We start from the raw sequence: 22708 nt of genomic DNA, 5'->3' as shown, positions 1-22708 counted from the left end.
ATCATGATAAAAACTCTTTCATGCACTATTTATATTTTCAGCCTAGCAACCACTGGTTCAATATTCACACCCCATAGTCATCGTTTTCGTTTTTTTTAAATACCGGCTGTGGTCTTTAAATATATTACATATATTTAGTGCTGCTATCGGAATAGGGGGTTCAAACCAACCCCCTTGTTTACTAAGCCACGTTAGCGGCTGCTGTGCAGCAATGCCGACACAGCCCATTCAAAGTGAATGGACTGTGACGGCATTAGCGCTCAGCAGTCGCTAGCGCAGCTTAGTAGACAGGGGGACCTGGTTTTCAACAACTTTTTAAATTACCAATCTTCACATCTCGTGCAGTACTTAAAATTGATTTTTATCAGTAACATTCTTCATAAATATATTCAAAAAGAGAAATACTTAACTTCAGCAACAGATCCACTGCCATCATGGCCTATGTTTCGTATCCTTCATCAGTGAAGATCTGCATGAGTGCACAACACAAATATTGCAGAGGAGAGGAATGCACACCATATTGTTCTCGGACCACTTCCTGATGAAGGATGTGAAATATAGGCCATTTAGAGTTACCGTGGCATTGGCGCATGCCAATCTGGTACTACTGCCAGTCCACCGCAGGAACCAGCATAAGTGCCACCCTCACCGTGCTCCATTTCTGGCGTGACTGGAAGTATTTTTTATTTTTACTGCCAAGTTAGCATGGGATCCCTTACTGCCTCCTAAAAAGGAGGCGATAAGGGCTCCCCCAGGAAATGGCTGCATGGCAAGTTTGTACTTACTGCACAGCCATTTCCTTTTTTTTAAAAAAAACACTACAGTAAAAGGGGCCTTGGCGTGCAGCAATTCCACCTGCCAATGCCACCATAGGGCCCCTTAATTATTGCTCCCTGCAATAACAAATATATGCCCATTTAGTGGATTTATCTGAATAGGGAGTGGCACTAGATATTCATTGAAAGCAGTAGTGCCCTCTACTGGCTCTGCAGATAACAGTGATATACAGTTGCGATGTGTGTAGCTATCCAGCTTATTTTCGAAAGAGATCGCCGGCCATCTTCCGACACAAATCGGGAGATGGCCGGCCATCTCCTGAACCCAGCCAAATCGGTATAATCAAAAGCCGATTTTGGCCGGCGCCAACTGCTTTCCTTAGCGGAGCTGGCGAAACTTCAAGGGGGCATTTTGGCAGGGTACAGAAGGCAGGACAGGGGCGGGACAGGGGCGTGGTTACGAGATGATGGCTTTGCCCGATAATGGAAAAAATATGGCCGGCTCTGATGAGCATTTTGCCGGCTTCACTTGGTCCATTTATTTTTATGACCAAGCCTCAAAAAAGTGCCCCAATTGACCAGATGACCACTGGAGGGAATCGGGGACCACCTCCCCTTACTCCCCCAGTGGTCACCAACCCCTTCCCACCCAAAAAAATTTTTTTTTACACATTTTGTTACCAGCCTCAAATATCATACCCAGCTCCCTGACAGCAGTATGTGGGTACCTGGTGCAGTTTTTTGTGAGTGCAGTGCACTTCAGGCAGGTGGACCCAGGCCCATCCCCCCCCCCTACCTGTTACACTTGTGGTGGTAAATGTGAGCCCTCCAAACCCCCACAAAATCCACTGTACCCACAGGTAGGTGCCCCTCTTCACCCCTTAGGGCTATGGTAGTGGTCTAGAGTTGTGGGGAGTTGGTTTGGGGGGATTTGGGGGGGCTCAGCACTCAAGGGAAGGGAGATATGCACCTGGGAGCAATTTTTATTTTTTTTTTAATTTTTAGAAGTGCCCCCTAGGGTGCCCGATTGGTGCCCTGGCATGTCAGGGGGACCAGTGCACTGCAAATGCTGGCTCCTCCCATGACCAAATACCTTGCATTTCGCCGGGTTTGAGATGGCCGGGCCCAGTTTCCATTATGGCCGAAAACCGGAACCGGCCATCTTTAAACCCAGCGATCTCAACATTTAAACTAAATGTTAAGATTTAGCCGGCCCCAACCGTGTTATTGAAAGAAAAGATGGCTGGCCATCTTTTTCGAAAATACGGTTGGCTCTGCCCATTTACGGAGCCGGCCACGGAGATGGCCGGCGCCGTTCAATTATGCCCCTCTATGTGAACTAATTTAGAACAGTCTTTTTGCATCCTAAATGAAACTGCATAACTATGGCTCATGGCTGAATAGAAAGATCCCATTCTCTACACAAGCTCCACCCTGCACAATCTAGAAAATGCGAGGGTGACCAGTAAGAATTTTCAATAGTGCTATACGGATAGTGGCACTGAATATAAAGACACTAATCCATATATTGGCTGCCACCACATGGGTGTTTCTGAGTTATCAGGCCGCACCAGGGGCGTAGCTACAGGTGGGCCTGGGTGGGCACAGGTCCACCCATATTTGGCTCAGGCCCACCCAGTCTTATTGAACACCAATCAGCTGCCAGCAATCCTGCACAGCTACACGCAGTAGTCCAATCGCATTAGTAAATGTGCAGAAAGCAGTGAAGCACCTCCTACTGCCTTGCCTTGCTTTGTTTCCTGCAATCGGGAGTCAAGCATCGGATAGGAGGGGGAGGGGGGGAAGAGGCTCCACTCTGCATCGCTCCGCTCCGCACTGCACCGCTCCGCACCGCACCCTTCTTATGGTGGTTTACTTCTCTCTGCTGCTCTGTCTCCGTTCCCTACGGCTGCCTGCTGCCTCTCCTCTAGCATATGCTAACTTACGCGGTCTGCCCTGCAGTGCATGCATCGATCTGGCCAGGTTTCATCTCGTCGTCTCCAGTGAGCCCCCAGCCAGGACCCAAGGGGTTGAATTGAGAGCGGGAGACAGCATGGCGGCAAAGGGTTGAGGCCACGACTCAGAGGTTGGTCTGTTTTCCCTCCCTCGCGCACAGCCATAATCCCCGTGCACTCGGGGTAGGGCAAATGGGCCTGTGGGCTGCTGCATCCACATTGTCCTTCTTTATTGTTGGTAGCGTTTTTGCTTGATCTCGCTTGTATTTTTAAGCAAGCCGGCTTGTGCAGTATGCGGATGTACACAGAGAAAGTATAATAACGGGATAACTTTTCGTGGGTAGAGTTGTGATCATCAGTGTGTCATTTGGAGAGGCTGCTTGTGGGGACAACCTAGCACGTGATTTGTGTGGAGATATTTTCCTCCTGGTGAAGGGCCACTAAAGCAGACATTATGAGAATCAGGTGCTTGACATTCAGAGTTTCTATCAATCTATTTATTTACTTATTTTATGACATTTTTATGTAAGTAACAACCAAGATATGCACTAAGGGATATGAATTGGGTTGATACATGGGAGCATTTGAAGTATTTTGTTTTCCTGTGTCTGGGTCAAGGGAGGGGGATGGTTTGTGGGAACTTGCTCCTTTTGTTTTGTGGGGTGCGGTGGTATATTATAAAGATGCACTTAATATTGTTTATTGCTGCTATTTAAGAGAGAAATATTGGGTGATGGGGCAGAGCTACCATCATACAGAAGTCAAGGATCAGTCTGGGTGTGTGCCAACATTTTCCAGTTCTGTAAAGTCTGTTTGGTTGTGAAAGGCATATATATATATATTTTTTTTTTTTTTTGGGGGGGGGGGTTAATCTTTGTCTCCCAGCTCTGTGTTTGTATATAGATGAGTCCCAGGAATAATGATGGCTAAGGGAAAGCAGCAGTAAAACAGTTGGAGCTGAATGACACTTATGTTTTCCAAATGATGATACATAGCTTGATGGGATGTCCTTGTTATAAGACCGGAGTAAATAATTTCTTAGCTTCTTGCCTCAAATTAACCAAGGAGGAACAACTCTATTATTCTGTCTCACTGTATTTCCAGTTTTAGCACAGTATAAGTCATCACGAGGACAAAATATAAGAAAACCAATGGACTGCATTAGGGGCTTATAGCCCATGTAGATATGTTTAAACAAATGAGAGATCTGCATGAAAGAAAGTATTTTTATTATTTTGACTTATGAAAACCACTTGTCCCTGAAACATGTTCAAAACTGAATAATCCATTTGTACAAAAGAGATGAAGTGAAGATGTGATTCCATATGCCCCAATGAAAGGAGAGTTTCTTTTTAATTCAATTTAATTTCTTATAAAGCAAAGTTTGAAGGATGTGTGCCATTGCTGTAATTATTTTTACAGGATACTGTGATGTGTGTTTAGATGTTTGCCATTATAGTAGACTTATGTCTTGTCGAGTTTAAGTGTTGCTTGTCTAGTAATTAATATGCAAAATTTTATGTATGTTCTATACACTATTAATCAGAGGGTAGAAGAGACCAATTTAAATCACATGAGAAGAGACCTTTCCTAGGGGTGCCAGCTAGAGCATACACTATTTAGCCAATAGCACATTTAAAGCTACCAATTACACAGGTATGCGTACACTTACCTGTTGCTTTTCTGTCCATTTACAGACTCAAAGTGGCATATACTGTGATGCTTTGGGTGTGCAATTGGTTGGGTGGTGTGTGTTTTGGCTGGCACTTTTGGGAGAGGTTTTTTCTCGTGAAAATTTATGTATATAACAGTTGTAACCTGCCTAGAATTGTGGGATAGTGCAGGATTGACATTTTTTAATTTATTTAAAAAATGTCTGTGTTCCATAAAAGTATGTATGTGGTTTATGTTGATGCAGGCCATCTGTTGGGCAGATAATTTTGTCATCAAGTGCATGCTAAGGCATTATTTAGACTATCCCATGAAACATGACTCATACCTATATACATAGTGCCCACGCATATTAGCTCTGGGCCCATCCAAAATGTCAGGTCTGGCTACGCCACTGGGCCGCACATATTTACAAATGCTTGCTTCAAATCATTCTTTGAGCTGTGTCTTCAGAATAAAACAGTGTCACTGAAAAAAGAAGAGGAAGGTTCTTTCCAGGGAATGATTCTTTTCTTTCCTTGGAAGGATATTGAGTCTTCATCGCAGTGTTGCATGCAGAATTTATCTGCATGGCTACATAATGCTGCCAGGAAAACTGCAAATATTGTACTAGGCATTCATTTTACAGGTCACTGACCCATGCACTCATTTTAACTTGGACAACAATAGCTTCTGACTTGTTCCTCCTACACAGTTCTATTATGTTAATTTATGTTATTCTGCTGCTGTTTCTCAGCATTGATTAACATAGCTAGTATTAGTATTGTATTGCATTACCCAAGGACTGAAATGATACCCTTTACAATCAGCATTTTTCCAAGACAAGTTCCTATAATTTAAATGGATCTCCAATACAAAATGTCTGTATCCTTGAGCCCACACAATGGCCCAATGGCAGCAATTGCTTCTGAGGCTGGAGGGGACAAGAAGAGCTGCAGAAGAAATCCCAGGGTTGGTTCAAGAATGACACCTACTAGAAAGACTCAGGGTGCACTCAGGTTCAGGAGAGAGCAGAGGTCTATGACCCCTGGATACAGGAACTGAAGTGACAGCAAACGGGCTATGGCAAAAAACAAGGGGCCCTTTTTACTAAGCCACGTAAGCGTCTATGTGCGCCCAAAGTGCACCAATTTGGAGTTACTGCCCGGCTACCGCGTGGCTCTTGCTGCAATTTCATTTTTGGCATGCATCCGATACGTGCGTCTAAAAAATAATTTTTATTTTCTGGCGCATGTCCACTATGCGTGCGAAGCGGCATTTGAAGCATGTAGGTCATTACCACCCAGTTATTGCCTGACACTTTACCACTAGGTCAGTGGTTGGTGGTAAGGTCTCAGACCCAAAATGGACACGCGTCAATTTTGATTTTGCTGCATGTCCATTTTTGGCAAAAAGTTTTAAAAATGCATTTTTTGCAGGCACGCTGAAAAATGGATCTATGCGCACCCAAAACACACGCCTACACTACCACAGGCCATTTTTCAGCACACCTAAATAAAAGGACCCCCAAATGTATAATGGGAGGAGGAAAACTTCAGAATAGAAAAAAATAGTACACAAGAAAAAAAACTGAGTAAGGGTATTTATATTCCTTCACTTTTTAGTGAATACAAGCTAATTGACAAGAAGAAAAAGCATCTTGGATAATAGTTCACAAAAGAAATTGAAATAGCAATATCTCACAAACCTGAACTGACTAATGTTGTATTGACCTTATCAGAAATTATCTGACAAGCCAATGATAAGTTTCTGACACTTACAAATGTTAACTGCTAATAGATTTAGAATGGCTGCCGTATAACACGGAAGAGGAACAGATACATTTCATTGTCTCATCATGGTATTACACTTGAGTGATTTTTTTTTTTTCTACAGCATAAAATCTCATTCAATCAAATAAAGGACTAGCACAGCTAATAAAACAATATAAATAATGGCCTGTGAAATAAAATGTGTACTCGAGAAGAATGTTCTTCTTAAATGTATTAGCAAATTGATTTTAAAAACACATTCCTATATTTGTAGTACTTTAAAATAAAAATTTATAAGCAACTTGAATGTGCAGAGCAACATTTTACACACTTTGGTGGACACTTACAAAAGTACTCCAGCTCATTAAGTGCCCTTTTACTAAAGCTTAGCACAATTTCTATTTTATACCTATGGACCACTTGGCATTTAGGGGTAAATTCTATATATGACACCAAAAAAAAAAATCACTCTATAAAACAAAGTTAGGCGTGATTTGCACAATATCACTTACGCCCGGGAATCACGCCTAACTTTAGGTATGGCCATTTGCACCAATTAAAACATGGTACAAATACTCACATGTAAATTTATGCACAGATGCCCATATTCTCTAACTATGGGGCCCTTTTACAAAGATGCATAAGGGCCCTACGCATGTCCAGTGCACACCAAATCAGCATTACCGCTTGGCTACCGTGTGCCCCAGGCAGTAATTCTGAATTTGGTACGTGCTGAAAACACACGGTAGAAAATATTTTCTATTTCTACTGCAAGGCGCTAACAGCAGTGGGCATGCCAGAAACACACAGTATAAAATATTTTCTTTTTTCTAACGTGGGGCACTTATCTGGCGGTAAACAGCAGTGGACGTGCCCTGCATGCCTACCGCCCGGGTAGCGTATCAGACCTTACCGCTAAGTCAATGGGTGATGGTAAGGTCTCAGGCTGAAAATGGACACGCACTGGTTTTTATGTTGCTGCACGTCCATTTTCTAGCCCCTTAAAAAAAGGCCTTTTTTTTCAGGATGCAACAAAAACTGGCCTGGCGCACGCCCAGAAGACACACTTGCACTGTCGCAGGCTACTTTTTGCTGTGGCTTCATAAAAGGGTTCCTATGCATGTAACTTACAGGAACACCCCCGATCTGCCCATGACCCACCCATGACCTTCCCATTTCCACACCCCCTTTTTAGACTCACACCTAAATTTACATGTATACATTTCAATTAAATCTAATTAAGGCCAATAATTGCTTTTAAAAAGCCAATTATCAGCACTAATTAGCTTGTTCAATTAAATTACATCCACAAATTGGGCACACACCCACATTTGCATGCACAATTTGTAGCAACTTTTATAGAATCAGGGGGTCAACACATACTAATGTCTGTTAGCATGCACTAAGCTTTATTGAAGACCCCTAAAGTAGGTGCTAGGAAAGCATAAGTCCTACTTTTACATGTTATATATGAATAGTTGGTATTCGTGAGGCACTAGCATATTTTAGAGTGTAAACTGTACAGACATCTTTACGATGGGCGGGATAATAAATCCTAATAAACCTTGAGAATGCATGGAGCAGGATCGGGATTGATGCACAAAACACGGCAGCCAGACTCATATTTGGCAAAACGAAATATGAAAACGCCAGACCCTTAAGAGAAAAACTACACTGACTTCTACTAAGAGAGCGAATTACATTCAAGGTCTGCACTCTGGTTCATAAGATCATACACGGTGAAGGTCCGGGTTATATTTCAGACCTTATAGACCTACCAAACAAACAGGAACTCTACTAAATCATCACGTACGTTCCTGAACCTTCACTACCCCAACTGCAAAGGAGTGAAATACAAATTAATATATGCATCCAGTTTCTCCTATATAAGTATGCAAATATGGAACGAACCACCTAAATCAATAAAAACAACACATGACATAAATAATTTCCGTAAATTATTGAAAACTAACCTATTCAACACAGCATTCTACAATAATCCATCCTAAATACCAGTTAATCAATATTTTAAACCGAATCTTCACTAAACATAATTCTGTACTTCCCGATTGTCCATACTAATCAACAAGATTGAAGTTTAATATTTCTGATTGTCCAAGTTAATCTATCACGATTGAAGTTAATCCAACATCTCTTATTTCTGATTATAAAAATGCTCCTTCTGTAACTGTATTCCTAATCCTCTCTGTCTCATTCACCTTAAATATGTATTTCTCGTCCGGAATTGGTGATCACCATTATGGAAAATGTACGCCACATTGAGCCTGCAAATAGGTGGGAAAATGTGGGATACAAATGCTACAAATAAATAAATCTGATGTATGTTGCATGTGTGCCAATTCTTATTGACACATATACACATAAAGTTACTCTTGCCGTGTAGCAGGCGTAATGTTGTGCAGGCAATTTTATAAAGGCACATAGGTGTATATGTTGCCTTTGTAACGTAAGTGCAACATATGCACCAATGTGCCTTACGAGACGAGGAGGGGCATAATCGAACATAAACGCCCACCTCCATGGGTGACTATTTTCGAAAATGGGTACGTGAAGGGGCGGACCAGACCATGTTTTCGAAAAAAAATGGGCGTCCATCTTTCGGTTTGAAAATACGGTTTGTACGGACCAAATGTGCCATGGATTTAGTCATTTGTGAACTGGGCGTTTGTTTTTTTTAGCGATAATGGAAACTAAAAATGCCCAGCACACAAACGTCCTAATCCAAGCCATTTGGTTGTGGGAGGGGGCAGGATTCATAGTACACTGGCCCCCCTGACATGCCAGGACACCAACTGGGCACCCTAGAGGTCAGTGCGGTGGACTTCAGAAACTGCTCCCACATGCATAGCTCCCTTACCACGGGTGCTGAGCCCCCAACCCCCCTCCCACAAAACCCACTACCCACAAATGTACAACACTACCATAGCTCTTAGGGGTGAAGGGGGCACCTACATGTGGGTACAGTGGGTTTTGGAGGGCTCCCATTTACCAGCACAAATGTTACAGGTGGGAGGGGGATGGGCCTGGGTCCGCCTGCCTGAAGTGCACTGCAGTACCCACTAAAAGTGCTCCAGGGACCTGCATACACGCAGGCCTCTAGGACTTGTTGCTGCTATATAACCTTGGCACACCAGTTGACACCTGATGACTAATCGCTCCAAAAACGTCCTTTATTGGAATAAGCACGTTTACTCACAGTTAACTGCAGATCAGAGGTTGTGCCCCACTGGCAACGAGTCTCCCTGGTACTGAGATTAGCAGTAGGCCAGAGCTGGCAGAATGTTGTACAATGCCCTCTTTCAGCAACATTCAAGGTAAGAACTAGGTTCTGTAACGTGGCTAACACATAAAAGGGATCTAAAACTGGCTTACAAAAATGGCCACTACCTCATGGACTACCGGAAACAAAACAGGGCACACTCTGACCTAGTAGGCAGGGGGAAAAGCACCATGGGAGTAGAGCCTACCACCTACCAACATCGTGAGCATTTAACACAAGCTAGTGGAATCACGGAGCCCAATACCCTACACCCACCACAATGCATTGGTGATGTGACTCTGCAGTGCACATAACAGAAAAGGTGTCACACTCACCCGAGAGCCACATCAGAACCAGGGAAAGGCTGTCACAGGATGGAACACATTCTGCTGTCATGGAGGTGGGTATGGCATTTGAGGCTGGCATAGAGGCTGGCAAAAAAGGTTTTTCAAGTGGGTTCTTTTGGTGGGAGGGGGGTAGTGACCACTGGGGGAGTCCAGGGAGGTCATCCCTGATTCCCTCCAGTGGTCATCTGGGCAGTTGGGCCACTTTTTGGGGACTTGTTCGTGAAAAAACAGGGTCCAAAAAAAGTGACCCAAATTCGCGCTAAAAACGCCTTTCTTTTTTCGATTATCGGCCAAGGACGCCCATCTCTCCTCGGCCGATAACCATGCCCCAGTCCCGCCTTCACCACGCCTTCAACACGCCCCCGTCAACTTTGGTCGTTGAAGCCGCCCAAAATCGGCTTTGGATTATACCGATTTGGGCACCCACGGGAGAAAGACGCCTATCTCCTGATTTGGTTCGAAATATGGGCGTCTTTCTCTTTCGAAAATAAGCTAGTTAGGGGTCCTTTTACTAAGCTATTTTAAAAAGTGGCCTTAGAGCGCCCTTACACAAGTCTTTCTTGCAAGCTGAGGCCATTTTTACCGCAGCCATTAAAAAGGGTTGTTTTTCTATTTTTTGTATTAATGGCCATGCACTCATGTTGACATTAGCATGCAAAACTTCTAAAAATAATAATCTAGAGCTCGTAGATGGTCTATAAGTCTCAAAAAAACTCAAATCACAGTATAGTGACCTCTACTAATCTTGTGGTGTCTAATAAAGTGTTTTTTTAAGTGTTTTTCTTATAAAGAGGAAAAAGCCTCAAACCCAGGCAAATGCTCCTTTTGTTGAACCCAACTTTAGGGAGTGTTGCCTGATCATCACTGGCTAAAAAACCTCTTATACAGTTCTGTGACCCTCACAACACTTTCAAGAATTTGTAACAGAGTCTGACTCTGAGGGTTACTTATCTTACTGCCGTTAAGCTACTGTGCAGTCTGATATGCAGTCACAGTCTTCTTAATCCTGTCCACGGCCCGACTTTGGCCCAAGTTTCGCCTCCTGCATCAGGGTCCGTAGGATTACCTTGACTGGTTCGTGACTGTAGACTCTTTTTAGGATATGCTGTAGTCAGTCCTGTGGTCCGGCTTTCTAGTCACAAAGAAATGTAACGCCAAAGCAGGGAAGGCAGAAGGAAGCAGGCTAAAGTACACCCCCTGACGTCAGTCAGACCCTGCCAGCCAATCAGGAATGAAGTCCACCCCCTTCCCCTGCCAAACCAGCAGAATCATAACATCCATTTAATCTATGGACTTTTCCTTTAGGAAGCCGTCCAAACCTTTTTTAAACTCCGCTAAGCTAACCACCTTTACCACATTCTCTGGCAACGAATTCCAGTGTTTAAATACAAGTTGAGTGAAGAAACATTTTCTCCGATTTGTTTTAAATTTACTACATTGTAACTTCATTGCATGCCCCCTAGTCCTAGTATTTTTGGAAAGCGTAAACAGACTCTTCACATCTACCCGTTCAACTTCACTCATTATTTTATAGACCTCTATCATATCTCCCCTCAGCTGTCTTTTCTCCAAGCTGAAGAGCCCTAGCCACTTTAGCCTTTCCTCATAGGGAAGTCGTCCCATCCCCTTTATCAATTTCATTGCCCTTCTCTGCACCTTTTCTAAGTCCACTGTATCTTTTTTGAGATACGGCGACCAGAATTGAACACAATATTCGAGGTGCGGTCGCACCATGAAGCGATACAAAGGCATTATAACATCCTCATTTTTGTTTTCCATTCCTTTCCTAATAATACCTAACATTCCATTTGCTTTCTTAGCTGCCACAGCACACTGAGCAGAAGGTTTCAACGTATCATCACGTTCAACGACGACACCTAGATCCCTTTTGTTATGATTCTGCCGGTTTGGCAGGGGAAGGGGGTGGACATCATTCCTGATTGGCTGGCAGGGTCTGACTGACGTCAGGGGGTGTACTTTAGCCTGCTTCCTTCTGCTTTCCCTGCTTTGGCTTTACATTTTTTTGTGACTAGAAAACCGGACAGTTCTTAGTCAGAACGTGCTCTGTGCTCCGGCTTTGATCTGTGTTTCTGTTCAGGGATTCCTATTCCCTGCCCTCTGTTTGTGTTAGCTGGTTTCAGCATGTGTGTGTGGAGCTGTAATCAGCTGACTGCCTCCAGCTGGGCTCTCCCTCACTGCTTGCAGTTCTCAGTGGGAAGCCCTTGCTGTGTGTTTGTTCAGGGGTTGGTGGGTGGGCCAGGAGCTTTCTCTCTGTTTGTTTATTTAGTTAAGGATCTCCTTCCCTAGTGTGCCTGCCTGTTGGCTCAGTAAGTTTAACCCCTTGTGTGCCATGGCTCTGCCTCTGTCTTCTGGGTGTTCTGTCAGAGATTTCCTTTCTCTTCTGTTGTGTCTTTTCCCTGGCATTTGGCTGGGGCCTAGGTTTTCCTTTTGTTTGCTGCTCCTGTCTCTGGCTTGTGGGGGTGGGGTGTGCCTTCTCTCCTTGACCCCAGGGGAGGGGGATCCTTTGGGCTGTTGTCTTTTCATCCACCCGCGGGGGGCAGGGGGCTTCCTGTATTAGTTCCCCTGTCCTGCGCTGGTCCCCTGGGGGGTATGGCCCCACTCTGATTCCTTTGTTACTCCCTTTGCCCTGTGGCTGGTGTTCAGCGCGTGGCTGGCACCTTGGGGTCCCGGGGGGGGGGAGACGACTCCTAGGTTCTTTCACCTCCTCCTGTGTGTGTCTGGGTTCCAGTTTGGCCGTGAGGCCTGCACGAGTGGCTCTGAGCGCCTGGGTTACTGTTCGGCCGTGAGGCCCGCATGTATGCCTATTTCCCTTTCTTCCTGAGGTGCTGCAGGGGAGGGTAGGTTAGGGGTTTGAGTAGCTGGGGTGTGCAGTGGTGGGTTGGTCTCCCCTTGGCCTGGGTCGGTGCTCTGCTGGCCTCGGCCAGGGCTCAAGGGCTCACGACCAACCCAACGGATTACACCTTTCTTGGTCCGTGACTCCTAATGTGGAACCTTGTATGACATAGCTATAATTCGGGTTCCTCTTTCCCACATGCATCACTTTGCCCTTGCTCACATTAAACGTCATCTGCCATTTAGACGCCCAGTCTCCCAGTCTCGTAAGATCCTCTTGTAATTTTTCACAATCCTCCTGTGATTTAACAACTTTGAATACATTTGTGTCATCAGCAAATTTAATTACCTCACTAGTTACTCCCATCTCTAGGTCATTTATAAATATGTTAAAAAGCAACGGTCCCAGCACAGACCCCAGGGGAACTCCATTGAGAATACTGACCATTTAACCCTACTCTCTGTTTTCTATCTTTTAACCAATTTTTAATCCACAATAGAACACTACCTCCTGTCCCATGACTCTCCAATTTCCTCTGGAGTCTTTCATGAGGTACTTTGCCAAACACCTTCTGAAAATCTAGATACACAATATCAACTGGCTCACCTTTAACCACGTTTGTTCACCCCTTCAAAGAAATGTAGTAGATTGGTGCGGCAAGATTTCCCTTCACTAAATCCATGTTGACGTGAAGGGGCATAATCAAATGGGTGCGCCCATCTCTAAGGGCGGCCATCTCCAGGGATGGCCCCAGGAAGGGGGTGGAGTCAACCGTATTATCGAACAAGATGAGCGTCCATCTTTCGTTTCGATAATATGGTCAGGTCCGGCCAAATCTCAACATTTAGGCCAACCTTAGAGATGGTCGACCTAAATGTTGAGATCACCAGACTTAGAGTTGGCCGGCCTCGGTTTTCGCTGATAATGGAAACCGAAGCTGGCCATCTCAAAACCGGCCAAATCCAAGCCATTTGGTCGTGGGAGAAGCCAGCATTTGTAGTGCACTGGTCCCCCTCACATGCCAGGACACCAACTGGGCACCCTAGGGGGCACTGCAGTGGACTTCACAAATTGCTTCCAGGTGCATAGCACCCTTACCTTGGGTGCTGAGCCCCCCAAACCCCCCAAAGCCCACTCCCCACAACTGTACAACACTACCATAGCCCTTAAAGGGTAAAGGGGGGCGCCTACATGTGGGTACAGTGGGTGTCTGGTGGGTTTTGGAGGGCTCCCATTTACCACCACAAGAGTAACAAGCAGGGGGGGATGGGCCTGGGTCCGCCTGCCTTAAGTGCACTGCAGTACCCACTAAAAACTGCTCCAGGGACCTGCATAGTGCTGTGAAGGAGCTGGGTATGACATTTGAGGCTGACATAGAGGCTGGCAAAAATGTTTTAAAATTTTTTTGGGGGGTGGGAGGGGGTTGGTGACCACTGGGGGAGTAAGGGGAGGTCATCCCCGATTTCCTTTGGTGGTCATCTGGTCAGTTCGGGCACCTTTTCAAGGCTTGGTCGTGAACAAAAAGGGACCAAGTAAAGTCGTCCAAAGGCTCGTCAGGGCCGCCCTTCTATTTACCATTATCGGCCAAGGACGGCCATCTCTTAACCACGCCCCATCCCGCCTTCGGTACCCTGCCGACATGCCCCCTTGAACTTTGGACGTCCCTGCAATGGAAAGCAGTTGAGGATGGCCAAAATCAGCTTTCAATTATACCGATTTGGCCGCCCTTAGGAGAAGATGGGCGCCCTTCTCCTTCAAAAATAACCTGGTTTGTCTCCTTAATCCATGCTTTTGAATATGCTCTTCAATTTTGTTCTTAATAATAGTCTCTACCATTTTGCCTGGCACTGACATCAGACTCACCGGTCTATAATTTCCCAGATCTCCTCTGGAACCTTTTTTAAAAATCGGAGTTACATTGGCCATCCTCCAATCTTCCGGTAGAGTGCGCCAAATCGGCCCTACCGCTGGGGTAGTGCAGGAGCCCAGTGGTAGTTCTGAATTTGGCATGTGCTGTTTCCCACAGTAGAAAATAATTTTATATTTTCTACAATGGGGGCATTCCCAGCAATAATCGGCAGCGCAGCCACATTGCCCGATTGCCATGGGGTTAGCGCACGAGTCCTGAGTCCTTACCACCTACTAAATAGGTGGCGGTAAAGGCTCAGGCAGTAAATATCCACAAGCTAATTTTAATATTAGTGCCCAGCCATTTACTGGACTAGCATGCGCCAATTTTTACCACACTTAGTAAAAGGGCCCCTAGTCCAATGCTTCTTAATTGATCAAGTAATTTTTAGTAAAAAACTGTGCTCTTTGGGTTCAGATCAAGCTGAACCCAAAGAGTATCAAAGCCGTAATCTGCCATTACTAATATGTCATTTACTATAGCTAAGAAAAGAGACTCAGTACTATGGTTATGCCAATAACCTGACTGGCATGTATGCAAAACTTGATGCTTTCCTACAAATGTAGACAACTGTTCCAATACAACTTTTTCTAGAACCTTGGACGATAATGATAAGTTAGAAATAGGATGGAAGCTTAGATAACCATCTTCAGCTTTCTTTCCTCTTTTTAAGAATAGAAGTGATGACTGCCTTTTTCAATTTATCAGGAACAATTCCTTTTTGTAAAGAAAGAGTAATCAAATGGGTTACAAATAAAGAAAACACTTTACTATACTTGGTCAAAATAGAAAACGGAATTGTGTCAAGTACTATTATAGAAGCCACAAATTTTGATTTTGTTAGGTCATCCTTTTTCTTTCTTTCCTTCAGAGGTTTGTGTTACTTGGTGTAAATGCCCATGACTAAATGTAGTCACATGGACAGGTGCTAGGTGTAATCTATAAACCGTGCCTAACTTTAGGCTTAGTTTATAGAATACATCTAGGTGTATTTTTTTCGGCACTGATATTTAAAGCACCATATATAGAATCTAACCTATAATGGCTAGCCAGCTATATCACGTAATATAGCTAACTATCTATGAATATTCAAGCACTGGCCGGCAAAGTTTAGCAGGCAAATCAGACTGCCTAAATAGCAGTCTTATCTTTACCCACTTTTAACTTAACCAGACAGCACTGAATTTTCACATAGCTGATTAAGTTAAAGTAGGCCAAAACTCCCCCCCGATATTCAACATTGGTCACCAGAAATGGCTCAGCATTGAATATCCAGGATCAGTGCTAGCAGCAGCAGCTAACCAAGCAACCTGCCACCAGCTGAATGTCAGGAAGAAAGCATAAAGTATGATGCCATACCACATATGCATACTTGTCCTTGTCATTTTCAGGGCACAGTCCGTGGAAGTCTGCCCAACACTGACCTTGATCTTCAACTACTGAAGCTGCCATCGAGGACCCACTCCAGTCCATCCAAATCTGTCCAGCCATGGTCAGGACACAGACCATAGAACTCTGCCTGGGACTGGCTTTGCTTCCCAATAACTGGACTTGCCATTTAAGCACTGCTAAGTTTGTTTGGTGCCATTATCTTTCCATACAGGATTCCTTTGTGTTTATCCCACACATTTAGCTGCTTCATTGCTTCAGCCACTGCACCATCTTCATGAGGCCATAGGAGAGGCAGTGAAACTCCTTCCACAGCTCTCTGGGATGATGCAGTGGCTACATTTGGAGCAACTGACAACAGTTGCAGCAAGGTAGGTTTTTTTTTTTTTTGGGGGGGGGGAGGCTTCAGTTGGGGAGGGGGCTGGGAGAATAGAGAAGAGAGAGAAGCAGTTTGAAAAGAAAAAATACCCAACTGCATTGTTTAATTATATGTATGTTTCTATGCTACAAAAACTGGAACTTTTTCTCCCAAAGAAATGAATTACGTCTTTGTTGGGGGGGGGGGGGGGGGAGCTAATTTCTGTGAAACCCCAGTCAATCTGCCCCATTTTAAAATGCAATGTGTCTTGCTATACAGCCTTTTGAACCAACAACAGAGTGGTTTACAAAAGAAAATGGGGATAACAATCATAGTGGGAATAAAACAAATGCATGTGATAACACAAATACAGTAGAAACAGATAACAACGATCACACAACCAATAAATTGGCAACCCAACAGATTCTAGAAAGTTATTTTGCCCCCAGAGAAACAGACAGACATTCTGAACCCCATATGTGTAATTCTGTACAACTTGCATTGGTTTGGAAAAAATAATTATACTAAAGAGTTTCCTTTAGCAAGTAGGTTACAACATATGGCTAATTTCAGGAGTAGTTTCGCTTTTGTAGATATCATTCCATAAAAGAAATATAAGAAAAAGAGGCAGTGTCTAGCAAGTACATGGAATTATGCAAGAAAAGAATAGTAAATGTCACTGCATAAAACTTAATGATGTTTCACAATGCATAATTATATATGTGCCACATTAAAGAGCAGATTTTACTTTAAAGCATTATGAGGAGAAATAGCCTCATTAATGTTGTTTAGTTACTGTACAAGTTTCTCATCCACACATTTTCTTATTGTACCAACACCCTTCACTGAGCAGAGGTACATGTATGGTGACAGGCAAGTGAAATTGGAAGAAATGACGGCATAAGCAGCTCTATCGTGACAACATTCTGGACATGTATTGCAACCTTCCTGAATACATAAGCTCATTAGCCCCCAAATGAGCCAAGAGACCATTGGGAAGAGTATCATAATACATCTTCTTAAATTGTTCTCACAGTGGCTTTTATGTGAAATATTTGCAACAATCAAGATGTAATACACTCAGATGCTAATATAAAGGAGGGGTCTGATATTCAGAGGGGCTTCTGATGTATTAAGTTAAACAATGGCTTCAGCTGCTTAACCTTATAAGGATTTTCAGCTGCTCTAGCCGATCAAGTAGCCCCACTGAAAATGCAGGCACAACTTTGCAGGCCTGCTATTTGTGTGAAGCTAATAGCACAAATGACTTACCAATTCCCTGGCTGACAGTGGAGAAGATAATTACCATTGCCTTGGGCAATGGAGGGTTAAGTGACTTGCTCAAAGTCACAAGGAGCTGCAGCAGGAATTGAACCCAGGTTGCTAGGATCAAGAACATTCTGAAATGCCCCATAGTTCGTATTTGCAAGAGGGGCGGCACAGGGGCAGAGCATTGCAGGACTTAGGCGGGGCGCCCCCTTATGTGCATCACTTAACAGAATACTGTAAATTATACACGTCCTTGTTCAATGACTGGTGTAAGTGCAAGCAGCTAAATGGTTTTTGCATGGTGAATTCTATGGTGAAATATCTTAATTCTGCTCTACTCCCTTTATTGGAGAAAGATTTCTGTGGATGCAGAATATATGTTTACATGTAACACTGTGATGATTCATTATGCAATGTCAAGGGATAGTAGTTTCTATAATAAAGTCCCAGGCTACATAATCAGAACTGCTACTTGTTTATTTCTGAGTATAATCAACATTATAAAGCTTTAATTTATTTTATTATATAGCCTAGGAGTATAAGTTGCCTTCTTTTTTTTCTTAAGGCAACTGCTAGTGTTTGATATAGAGGACCCTCCCTTTCATTCCCTGACCAGAACTCTGAGAGGTCTCCCCTTTTGGGTTCTTTAGGAGGGTGCCATTTCAGTTTGCACCTTAGGCAGTAGATTGTTGAGTGCATTCCTGGGGAGGGGCAGGTCAAGGATCAGTCATGCAAGACACTAACTACAGACCTGAGAGAGAGGCTGGCAGAAAGAGCAGGGTATCTAGGCCGTGCATGGGCAATCAGTTAGGATTCTCAGGGCATTTATAATGCTTATTAACTGCAGTATCACTCATAACCTCTAACTGGAACGCTGTGTTATCCTTTTGACAGATCATCTTTCTCCCTCTGCTGTGTTCAGTGCTTCTTACTGCTAATCTTTGGGCTGCATATCTGGTGAGGAAAGCCATTCATGGAAGAAATTTCAGTCCTCTTTATCATCTAGAGATGTTTTGTAATTTATTTTGTTTGTGTTTTATTAATTTAAAATAAAATGGTACTTTAAAAAAAAAAAACTGTTGAGTTCCCTTTCACCCAACTTCCACCCTCCCAATCTGTGCAAAAAAAAAAAAGAGATTTTGTGCCTCTGACCAGTCCTTCCCAAGGAGGTTAGAATGAGGAGACAGTATGAGCCTATCTAGCCCATTATATGGGCTGAAGCCAATAGGCGGAGCTTGCTGACAATAGGCAGAGATTGCCACCATTTTTGCTCACCCAAAACAATAGCAAACACTATTGAAAACAATAGCAAAAGATTATTAGAAATAACAGACTGCCTATGCGTATCCATCTGTAAAAAGTCAAAAGCTGTGCCAATTGTTTTTTTTAACTTATTTGACAGCTTTTTGGATTATTTGAAAGCTTCTCATATGTAGATATAAATATCATGAAATAAAAACTGAATATCACTACATATACATATACAGCTTTAAAAAATATTGTAGCTGGTAGAAACAGCAGTAATAAACTCTGTATTTTTTGCTAATTTTTCTACACTGTTCCGCATACAGTTCAAACTTCTCTTACTGACCTTTAAATGCATCCATTCTGCAGCCCCTCATTACCTCTCCACTCTCATCTCTCCCTACATTCCTCCCCGTGAACTCCACTCACTGGACAAATCTCTCTTGTCATCCCCCTTCTCCTCTACTGCTAAGTCCAGACTTCGTTCCTTTTCCCACACTGCACCTTATGCCTGGAATAGACTTCCTGAGCCTATACGTCTAGCTCCATCTCTACCTGTTTTCAAATCTATGCTAAAAACCCACCTTTTCACCATTGCTTTGACTCCTAGCCACTACTCAATTTGCCCTACCCTTGTTCCTTCTCACCCAGTACTTCCCTTGTCCTTAATTGTTTTGTCTGTCTTATTTTTAGATTGTAAGCTCTTTTGAGCATGGACTATCTCTCTCTATGTTGGATGTTCAGCGCTGCGTGTGTCTGGTAGCGCTATACAAATGTTAATAATAATAATAATAGAATATGGTAATACATGGCCATTTCCTGATGGGTTCATTTTTTGTTGTAATCTGCCTTGGGAAGCCTAGTATTATAAAGACGGAATACATTGAAATTAAATGGAAGTAAAATAAAACTCTCCTTTCATTGAGGCACATGGAATCACATCTTCACTTCATCTCTTTTGTAGAAGTTTACATTTTAGATACACAAATGAATTATTCTGTTTTGAGCATGTTTCAGTGACAAGTGGTTTTATAAATAAAAATAGATACTTTGTTTCATGCAAATCTCTTTTGTTTAAACATAACTAAATGGGTTATAAGCCCCTAATTCAGCCCATTGGTTTTCTTATATTTTGTTCTTGTGATGACTTATACAGTGCCAGAATTGAAAACACATTGTAAAAGTAAACAACTCCATCTTCCAAAATTCTAGACAGCAGATATACAGATCAGTAGGACCCCAAGCAGTCCAAGTAAAGTCAGAAACAACAGTTTATAGCTAATTATTCAACCACCCTTAGGATTCACCTTTGGGTTTTAAAAGCAAAACCATGTGCATGTAAGGACTGGATAAAGGAATTAAAAAAAAAGTTTAAAGCAAATGCCCTTAATATGTAATACTTGGTAGCTATAATGAAACAATGATGGAATATTCACATAGCAAGCAGCCTGAGCAAACAGATTTATTTTCCACTGAACATAATTACCTTTGTATGAACTTGGCAGCTAATAGTGTGCTTAACTGGACAATTTGCACATTTAGACTGACTCTGGATAGAACCTCTGCATGAAGGAAGCCCTTCCCTTATTACTCAATACCCCTCTATGAATTAGTAGTAATAAAAAAGGCAAATGCATTTTTATGATATACTACTGCATTCCACAAAACAAAAAGGAGAAAGTTCCCACATGCCATCTTTTTCTCTTGATGTAGGCACAAGAAAAAAAAAAGATGTTAAATGCTCCCAGGTTTCAACCTATTTAATGTTTTTTAAATTGTAATTTTCTGCAATAAATAGTAAGCCTTATTGTTAAGCACCTGATTCTCATAACATGATATCTGTTTTGGTGGCCCTTTACTGGGTGAAAACATCTCTTCACGAATACAGGGAGTCCCTATAACCAGCCCCTCCAAATGATATAATGATTTACAATTTAGAACTAATTACTACTCTAACCGATGAAACCAATGCTTCCTCTATGTACATCCGTATGTTGCACAAGCCGGCATGTTTGAAAATATAAGTGAAATCAAATAAACATGCTACCAACAATAAAGAACGACAACACGGATAGAGCAACTCATAGGTTTGCTTGCTTTGATTTGGGTGAATGGGGATGACAGCTGTGCAGAGGAAAAGGAAAGAGATGTTAACCTAATTGGCTTCAGATTCTTGAAGTCATGCCATGTCCTGTTCTCAGTCTAACCTCCTTGGTCCTTCCAATACTAGCTTTCTCTGATCTCCACCCCACTAGGAACTGTAGCAGGATTTCCCCTTACCTGCTCCCTGCTTGGTGCTCAGCATTGGCTTGACAGCATTATGCAAACAAACAATGCTTGTTAAACTAAAGACAGCATACTTGTCCTACCATAGGAAAGTTGTTTTAGTACATGCAGCCCATAAACTGCAAAATTGTTAAGATTCTCATCTTTCTCATTATAATACTAATTTCACTTCTGAAGAATTATTAAAGAGCTGGAAATCTATTTAGCACTCTAGTGGTTATTTGAATAAATCAAAAGGCTGTATGCAAATCCTTATGCAAATGATACACTGATATAGCAGAAACATCTGAACAGTGATCTTAGAGAATGAGATGTTTAAAAACAGGTCAAAATATAAGACATACCTTTTACTCCAAATTTCTGTAAAAGAAATGAAGGGACCCTTTGACGTCAGAAGAAGGCGGAACACAGCGAAGGGAAGGCTAGAGACGTCGGGAGCGCCGCCTCCTTCCCTGACGCTGCGCTGCCGGAACCGCCACCACGGAGGTAAATTTAAAAAGAAAAAAAAAGAAAAGGGATGTTGCGGGAGGGCGAGCGAGGTGAGCATGGTGCGGCGGCGCCCCCCAGAGGGAAGCGCCCCCCTGCCATGCTTACCTCGCTTACCGTGTTAGCATGGCCCTGCTAACTGCCATCTCAATGGGTGGCAGTAAGTGCTTCCCCCCCCCCAAAAAACAAAATGGCCACATGGCAAGTGCTTCACTTGCCGCAACGCCATTGCCTGAAAAAAAGAAAAACCTGCCTTTTACCCGCTGCAGTAAAAGGGGGCCTCAGTGTGTGTCAAAAACACATGCCGACACCAGCACAGGCCCCCTTTTGCCACAGCTTTGTAAAAGGGGCCCTAAATACTTTAGAACAAAATAAAGAGAGCTAAAAATAAAATGGAAAAAGTAAGTAATACAGCAAAGAAATGGGTGCATTGATCATAAGAACACTTTAATACACCCAACCACGGATGTAATTCACAAAAATATCAAAAAAGTAGAAACTACTTACACCCAATTGTGAACAAACAATTTCAATATTGCACTCCATACTGTAAAGTGTAAAATGGAGGAAAAGACCTTAGAAGTCTGCAGTATACAACGATAATTTCTCCTGATTGTAACCAGCAGATAAAAAAGTAATCATTGATCAAAAACCTCCAACATAATAGTCAACACTAGCTGATCTAATAGTGCATTGCCCTGAAGAAATTATGTTTTTCCCTCCCCTTCATACTCTCTATTGTGGGGAAGCACGGCATTATGCCCAGAAATGTCCTAAGAAGTTGAGAAACTTGCTGGCCTAGCTCTAGTAGGGAAAATCAGTGCTAGGTTCAGAAAGCCAAGTTCCCTGCACCTAATTCTTGGTTCCAGCACTGATCGACTTTGACCTGAATCTCCCCAAGTCTATTCCCCCCTCACCAGAAGACCTCCCCAAGTATTGAAACACTACCTGCTAGGCCACCTCCAGAAGCCCTTATATGGAAAGATAACCTCTAGCGTACTGCAAGACTACCACTAGGGCTTGCCATTTTGAATCCAGCACCAGTGAAGGCAGGAGCAACTGAGGATTACTCCTGCCCAACCTCACTAGGGACCAGTGATTTTTTTAAGGTAGGCCCGGGGGGGGGGGGGGT

The sequence above is a fragment of the Microcaecilia unicolor genome, chromosome 7 (assembly GCF_901765095.1).
Source record: "Microcaecilia unicolor chromosome 7, aMicUni1.1, whole genome shotgun sequence".
In the NCBI taxonomy this organism is placed as follows: Eukaryota; Metazoa; Chordata; class Amphibia; order Gymnophiona; family Siphonopidae; genus Microcaecilia; species Microcaecilia unicolor.
The sequence above is the reverse complement of the archived record's forward strand: the minus strand, read 5'-3'. Positions refer to the sequence as shown.